At 35.7% G+C, this 8900-nt stretch overlaps 1 long non-coding RNA gene across 1 annotated transcript; it reads right to left on the bottom strand.

Moving 5' to 3' along the window:
• Positions 1 to 3690: 3690 nt before the first annotated feature.
• On the bottom strand, positions 3691 to 4979 carry LOC136061437 (uncharacterized). The gene is made up of 3 exons (XR_010626865.1): positions 4666 to 4979; positions 3930 to 4018; positions 3691 to 3838 (listed from the first exon to the last, which is right to left on the bottom strand). It is a non-coding gene; the product is annotated as an uncharacterized LOC136061437 (long non-coding RNA).
• Positions 4980 to 8900: the final 3921 nt, after the last annotated feature.

Here is an 8900-nt window from a genome sequence, read left to right as displayed (position 1 = left end):
TTAGTTTGGAGGGACTCTTGAGGCAACCTGGTAGAGAGATTGACTATGGCCTAATAACGGCCTTAGTGGAGCGATGGCGACCTAAGACTCAAACTTTCCACATGCCACATGGTGAGGTCACCATCACATTGCAGGATGTGGAGGTTTTTCTCAGGCTTCTTGTTGATGGTGACGCTATAACAGGGGGCACGCAAAAAAATTGGGTGAATGTGTGCTAGGAGTTCCTTGGCTTTCAACCTATAAATCAAGAGCAGCATAAGCAATTTAGTGGCCAGAGGATTCTCATCAAATGGCTTTTAGAGCAAGTTGCTAATCCATTGCCACCTAATGCCGAAGAGGATTAGCTACATAAGTACACATGATGCTACATCCTAGCACTATTGGGGGACACAATATTCATGGATAAATCCGACGATAGGGTGCATCTAATGTGGGTGCAGCAGTTGGAAGACCTTCGCAACCCACGAAGGTACAGTTGGGGAACTGCTTGCCTTGTATGGTTGTATCAAGAGTTATGCGAGGCAAGCGATAAGGATGCTAGTCAGATTGGTGGGTGCTTATTGTTGGTCCAGTATTTGGCATGGGCTAGGTTCCCCTATTTATGCCCGGCAGTTGAGCGTGGCCCGCTAGTGGGTGCTTATGGTCCTCCAGTGCGTGTACCTGAAGTAAGTCTCTACCTTATAAGGATTGTTTCTTATTCTAGTGATATTATTAATTGAGTAAATATCTATAAGATTATCTTAGTAGTTATATGTGATTACATTATAGTTTTAGTCATAACATTATCTTAGTAGGAAAGTTCTAGATATTGATCCCTTGTTCTTGATTGTTGTAGGTGGTTGTGGGTCCCAAACAAGAAAAACAAGCCTGCCCACATTTTCAGGATAGGTATCACCAGCAAATAGCTTCAATGTTGCCAGGTCAGGTATGAAAATGTCTTGTTTAACATGTTTAGGAACAAAATATACGTTGGTGAACTTTGAAATATAAACATAGTTGACTAATGTGTTGTGTACTTGTTTTTGGGCTATTGTAGGTGGTGTGGTAGCCGTATGAAGCCAAATTAGAGGACTTTCTGCTGTGGTGCGTTTCAGGGAGGCCATGTGGATAGCAACAGTGCCGCTTGTATTTTCCACCTAGTAGAGAAACGTACACCGGATTGTGTCGTTCGTCAATTTAGGATGATCCAAGAAATTCCCCGCAATGTTGACACTGACACCGTGCTTCATGCCATTGATTTGGGGGAAGGTCAGTGTTGATTGGATGCGGAAACATGCTGTGCACATCACGGAGTGGGGTAATCGCCTTCAACGGCGTTGTGAAGCAATGCTTGGTGATATGCCTCTACATCATGAGTACTTCGACTGGTTCAAAAGGGTAACTCGGAGGTTCATCGATGTCCTTGGTGCTACATTGATTCTAATGGTAACTTCTCCATGTCTTCTACATCTTACTGTACTTCTTAGCATGAAACCACTATTTAGAGAGCATGATATATGTGGTCCAATGCATGCTTAGCATCAAACCTCCCTTTTAAAGCTGTTGTCTGCTTAAGATTCCTTATAGAGAACTTTGTTGATTTAAAAATCTAATTTAAGATGCTTTAAGGTCATATTTCCTATTTCAGCCTTTAGAGTTATGGTATACATTCTTCTTCCCATTTTTATCATTTTTAGTTTTCTGCTTATTTGAATTTTTAATTAGCATTTCTGTCTACGCTATCCGCTAGCTACATCTTTAATAGAAAAGATAATTTAAATTTAGTCAAAGGTAACACTTGGTCTCCCTATAATTTGCAAAAATTGCTAGTAGAACCAACATTTATTTTATTATTCATAGGCATTGTTGATTTGGTATTGCATTACTAATATACTTGGTTTTTCCATGTGCAAATTAAAGGATACCTCCGTTTGTTGAGCCGTCACCCAATGGGCACGGAGGACCACAAGGACATTACTGATGTACTGAATGCAGTGTAGGAGATTGGGCAAGTACAAACTCCAGACCTTAAGGCCCCAAATGAGGACGCAGCTACTCCTGTGGCAGCGCCTACTTAGAGGCCAAGCACTATTGAGACCCTAAGCACGAGCACAGCTCCTGATGGACGTCCACCTGTTGCTACCCCTTAGGTTGTCCCTACCCCAGATCCCTCTCCATCCACCCCACGTCCATCCCTTAGCCCCACCATCCCTTCACCCACCCCACATCCATCCCCTAGCCCCACCACCCCTCCACCCACTCCACATCCATGTCCTGGGTCTGACATCTGTCCACCCACCCCATGGTCATTTTATGAGCTGTCATAAATTCCATCCTTTGACCTGGGTATTGGTCCAACCCCTCCTGACATGTAGCAGGAGCCACCCTCCCACAGTACGTCTACTGGCCCTTCTTTAGGCATCGACCCACCTCATGTTAGGTTACCTGCAGTGGCCGAAGGTCGACCGAAACGCATATCAAAGGCACCTCCTTGTGGGACATAGGGGCATAAACATGGACACAAAGCTGGGCTCGAGGCATCTGATGAAGGACATGCAAGACCTCCTCCTCATTATACAAGACAGCGTAAGCATCAAAAAAGGTAACTCATCCAATACCTTATTCCTTTGTAAGAGTGAAGTGGAAGGTGAGGCTGTGGGTTTAACATATTATGGTGAAGAAGGATGATAACCGCGATGGTATCATCATTGTTCTTTGTATAAACTACAATGATTTTTATTTTGTTGGGTTTTTTTTATTTTTTTTTATTTTGTTGTTCTTTCCATTTATTTGAATTCAATTTGATTAATTCAAGGTGAGAAAAAGAGAGACTTTACCAAATTAGAGTTCAAACTGGATCACGCTAATAGGCCTTTGCGCTCGGATGATTTTTTCATTGCTATAGCTGAACGCGTTTGTAGGTATCAAATTTTGAGTATAACACATCATTTCTTTCTTTTATGCATTGAGTATTTTTTTTTTTTTTTTTTATATGGGTCTATATTTGTCAGATTATAGCAATGTTGTGTATGTGAACTTTGATGTATAGGCCCGAGTCAATGCATGAGTACAACCTGACCCCTCATTTGTTGTATGCCGCGGAGTCTGTTGGTCTTGAAATTGAAACTATCATAGCTGTTTTGAATAAACTATCAAAGACAAAGCTGCCTAAGGAAATGATTGATTTCATACATGCTTCCACGGTCAATTATGGCAAAGTGATGCTCGTGGTAAAAAAGAATAGATACTTTGTGGAATCTCCATTTCCTGAGGCAAGTGACTGTGTTTTGAGCTGAAAGTTCAATATGGGTATGAAACATCCTTGAACGTTTAGACCCCAAAATATAAAAATACCAATTCAAGCTATATATCAAACAATTAATGTGCGGAACATAATAATAAGCCAATAACAGAATTGATAGACAATCTAAGCCAAATATAAACACATCCACAGCAGTAAATATAAGGCAAAGATAAAGGGAAGAACGATGCAAACACATGGACAACACACGATGTGTTATCGAAGAGGAAACCGAAGTCCTCGGCGTAAAACCTCTCCGCCGCCCTCCAAGCGGTAAATAATCCACTAAAGAATGTAGTTGGGATACATGAACAGCAGAAGACCCTCCAAGCCTAATCTACCCAAGTACCTAAGCCCTCCAAGCTTCTTGCTCCAACGAGGTTACGCCGAACCTATTTCTTCTNATTCAAGGTATTCTATCTCCTCCTTAGTAGGCTTAGGATCTTCCTCTTCTTCTCCTTCATATTCTTCCTCCTCTCCTGCCTCTCCAACATCTTCCTCTAGCTCTTCACCTTCCTCCTCATACTCATCATAATCTTCCAGACCTCCATGTAATTCCTACATCAACCAAAACAGTTATCAAATGCCTCTCAAAAAAAAAGTAAGAAAACAAAAATAAATAATTCAACAAAGACCCAAGTCTGCTTACTTCTCTATCATATCCCCGCATCTCGATTTTGAATCGCCAATTGGATTGTTTAGACAATAAGCCAATCACCACTTAAATGTATTGAGCACCTGAAACCCAGAAAAATTAAATTAAATTAAATCAAGGAAATTTCTGGAAATTTAACGAGGACTAAAGCCAATTCAAGTTCTTTGGTTATAAAAATAAAGTTAATTCGAATTTTTAAAAATTATTATTTCATAAACGGAATGCAAAGAAGAAAGTTGAATCAGATTGCTTCCGTTTTAAAGAGAAAATCAAATTCATCAATCAGAGGACTAATATCCACAAACAAATATCTAATAAAGTTGAACAATTTATCAATCCCAGATGGTCAGTTTAACAACAACAACAACCAAAAAAAAAAAAAATCAGCTCACAGAGATTTACAAACGATGCGAACTTTACGATAAAATCTCTGTTTTTCCCAAAAGAAAATAAATCTTTTTATTCGAGAAGTAAATATTTTAATTGATTGCTAATAAATCGAACCGAACCCTAGGTTTGATAATGAAAAAAAAAAATCAACTTTATGCAATTTTGATCGAAAATCTCAAAAAATAAGAAAAAGAAGAAGAAGAAAAAGAACCCTAATTTTCTGAAACGAAGTTCTAATTCAACCATCTGATGCAATCTGTATATTTTTAATGAAAAAAAGCAGAAACCGAATTCAAATCAATCGAAAATTTCAGATCCGATGCGAAATCGAATAAATTACCTGAAATTAGGCCGAAAATCGGCGGATTTGGATCGAAATTTCGCGATTTTCACAGTGAAAAAACCCTAATCCGATGAAGGACGAATAGGCACGCGAAGAGAGAGAGCAAAGCGAGCTGAGATAAAGCTTAAAACTGAGCGAATGAGCGAATGAAGGATGGCTTGTACGGGTGAGGTTTGAGGAATAAAGAGAGAGAGAGTGGAAACGGAAGGACCCAGAGACAAAGCGGCGGATTGCTAACGTGCACTGAGGGGCGTAGTACGCACACCCTGAGTCCCACTCCGAGTTTGAGTTGGAGTACCGAGTTTGTATAGGACACATTTCTATTAATTTTTTTTTAATTGTTTATTATTATGTTAAGGTTCAGCTTCGTTGGCAACTGGCATAGGTGGAAGACAGAAGGCAAGCAAATCAGCCATTTTTAAAAACCCAATCATGTAATTATCTATCAAATGGTCCTCTTATGGAATAGATTTTTTAAAAAAAAAGAAATTATGGAATAGATTTTATTGCTTAATTAAGGTATGTTTCTATGTTCCTAATTTGATTTTATTTATTTATTTGTCTGAAGGGATTAAATTATATTTATGCTAAATGTTTTTTTTTAATATTAAAGTTTTAACCTATGACGTTTGCTTATGATAATTGTGTTATTATCATCGGACCAAGATGCTAATCAATTTTTTGTATAAGCGGGAATCACAGGTTTTTTATTTAGCTATCAGAAACTTTTCCAGTTTAGTTTTCATAAATTTAGAGCTATACATGATATTGTTTCGTATGAATATTTAACAAACAAACTATATATTTGAATTTCAATTTCAATTAAATTATATTTATTTCACTTTTTATATTATACTTTTTTTTAAAAAAAATCTATTATTTTTTCCTTTTTGAGACACAAAATTGCTAGTTACAATTTTGCATTTAGGTTTTGCTAACATCTTGATAATATGACTAATGAAACAATATAGCATTTCAATAAAATTTCATTTCTATTGGTTCACAATTTGGGCAACCTTTTCAGGATGGGGAAGAGAGTGTATTACCTAAGTGTGGGTTATTATTATTATATTATTATTATTATTATTACTTATCAACATTTTAGGGATTTTTTTGTCTAAAATAGAGAGCTTTAGGCAATGGCCTAAACCTAAAGTCGGCTTTGTTTTCTAACTTTTACCTTGTTGGATAATTTGCATAAACAATACATGCTCCAAAATGCATCTTTTTTCTTCTTCTTTTTTTAATTCAATAGTTGGGAGATTGGGGGATTTGAATAATAGATATTTCCATTATAAATACCAGGAAGTGTCAACCAATCGAGTTATAAAATTATTAGCTAAATTTGATTTATGTTTACGAATCTCATTACATACTCGTTTCACTCATAAATATGATATACAAAAATTTCAAATTGTATTAAGAACTAAAACCATTGGAATTGAATTAAATATGATGAAAGGGAAGTAAAATAAAAAATTAACATGAGCAAAAATTAAATTTATAAATTGACTATAAAAATACCTCTATAGTTATATAAATATTGATATTGTAGTTATTTACAACTAAAACAATCTTAAACAACTTTCACAGTCTTTTGTGACAAGCTCAATTCATGTTTCTTCTTTATCTTTCTTTCTCCTTTTTTAAATACAATAATTTGCAAATCAACTTGTACATATAATGCATGTCAAAAGCCAAATTATTTGCATGACAAGTTCAAAGGCAACTACCACGATTAAATAATGAGCTCAATTAACCATGACAATCATGTTGAAGCCAATAATTTTATATATCATCTTTTTCTACTATCCATCATGTAACTCATGGCCTAATATCAGAGACAATCTGAGCAGCAATAGGTTTTTGATGAGTGACAGACATGGTAGCCATCTCCTTCTTAGTTAATGTGTCACTTTGGAATACACGAATCAAAAGGTTGACTCAAGGATGTCGCATATACACGATCTTTCCCTTTTGTTTCCTCTCAGTTTTTCCATTAATATAAATTGTTATCCAATATATTAATTACAGCCAACTACTATTAATTGGTTTACTAATAAAACATCTCTCCCTTTTGTAGCTAAAACCATTTGTTACTTTCACCTTAATAATTTCTCAACTGAGTAACAAAGCCAAGTCTACTGCAATCCTCTACCCAACGTAAAAAGCATCCTAAACCGATTAAGAATTTATGATATAAATACATTTTTTTTTACAACATACCAAGGGCATCTCTATTTTACAAAGACCAAATCATACCCATTATATAGGTGGACCTAAAGCAATTGTATAATAGGAGGGGCAATCAAAGAACATCAATTTATTATGCCTCATTCTCATTTTTCCATTCTCAATCTCATACACTGAGCCTCTAAAAAAACCATAAAATATACATCCATCAACTCACTCTCTCCCTTCAAAACACATTCTTCTCATATTATTATGTATAATATTTCACTTTTTTGGAGTTTTATCAAAAGCCCTCGTTGACAAAGATTATGACTCCACTTACTCAAATGTTTTTGTTTTTTTAAAGAGTTTCAATTTATAGTGTAATATTCTCAATAAGTGCTCAATAGCATGTACACAACAAATTATCCCACAGAACGCTATTAAATGACTCATACAATGTCGCTGACATCTTCTTTATGTCTACCACTAATTATATCCCGCAAAACTTCGTTAATTTTGTATTGTGAAAGCAACTCCCAACAAACTACTGTATAAGTTGTAAGCATTCTCTTATCAAAAAAAGTTGTAAGCATCCAATTCACTATGTATCATGCCAAATGAGTATCAACATGCATTTTTATCAGATGATCGATTTAATAGTCATGTGGCTTTTTAGATTATTTTAATGAATCATATGATATAATACACGTGTGATTTTATGAACCACCATGTATTGGGTTGAAGATTCCTCCAACCTGGTTTGGCTAAAAGTTCTATCCTAAATCATAATTATGGGGATTGGTCCATACCCAAGGGCCACGATACACATGACTTTAGGGTAATGAAGATAAAAGGTTAAGCTCGGGCCAAGGAACTATGTTGCAGGCTAGATAAGCTTTTAATAAAAGGGAAAGCCTATAAACTCAGCCAGCAGCTCCAAACTTCATTACAATTATTACCGAGTCATAGAAGTCAACCCATATCAGATCACTGCCATACAATGCCTCCACCCGCTGAGGAATCCCAAGGAAGTACAATGACTCATTGGCATGATCACTTCCCTCAACCAATTCATCTCTAAATCGGCGGATAAGTGCAGATCTTTCTTTCAATTATTGAAAAAATTGAAGAATTTCTAGTGGACCGACGAATGTGGCCGAGCATTCTCAAAGTTGAAAGCTTATATGGCCAATGCTTATGTCCTAGCATCGACCAGAGGAAGGTGAGACCATGTATATGTACTTAGTCGTGACCAAGCATGTTGTTAGCGTAGTCCTCATCAGGGTAAAATGTGTAAAACTGACCACTTTTTCTATTTTGCAATGACTAGTATGAGTGCTATTACACGAGTTAAAATAAATTTTGGTTTTTTTTTGGTCAATGCGAAATGGTAGAAAAATGCTGAAATTGATATGAGAAACAAAGTAGAAAAAAGGTAGCATTACTATGCATCAACAATTTCAAAACTTAAAAGAAAAAATGTTGTTCTTCCAAATGCAAAGATATGCAATGCCCATAAATTGTTTATATCAACTTACTTTTGAAAATAAACGCGTGAACTAATCTAATACATAATAGTTTATAAAATTTATGAAATAATCTAATTCATGTGGCATTTTTTTTTTTAAAGAATACTAAGTATTTTAATACATACACATGAAAAGAGAAGAGAAGGTCTTAATTCATGTGTCCTTTTGTACTACACTTCAAGTGGGATAGTTACTTATCTTAAAGAAAAGAAAGGAAAAATTCCCCACAACTATAGTTATAGGGGGTGTTTGATAGTGTATTTTGAATAACAGTTTTCAGTGTTTAAATGACATTACACGTATTTCTACACATTTTTTTCACCCACACGTATTTTCAAAAAAATACAAACAACGTTACTAGAGCAAAGTTGGCATTTTTTGAGAGTTCATAAGAGAATAGAATATAATGATCATAAAGGAATGAAAGGCTAACTTATATCACTTCTTTCACTTTTTTTTCCCATTCTCTTTTTGTGCGTGTTAAATAACAAATCTTATATGACTACTATTGGAGTATTAACTTAGGGT

The sequence above is a fragment of the Quercus suber genome, unplaced genomic scaffold, assembly GCF_002906115.3.
Source record: "Quercus suber isolate HL8 unplaced genomic scaffold, Cork oak 2.0 scaffold_893, whole genome shotgun sequence".
Classification (NCBI taxonomy): Eukaryota; Viridiplantae; Streptophyta; class Magnoliopsida; order Fagales; family Fagaceae; genus Quercus; species Quercus suber.
Note: the sequence above shows the minus strand (reverse complement) of the source record. Positions and strands in the feature narration are given on the sequence as shown.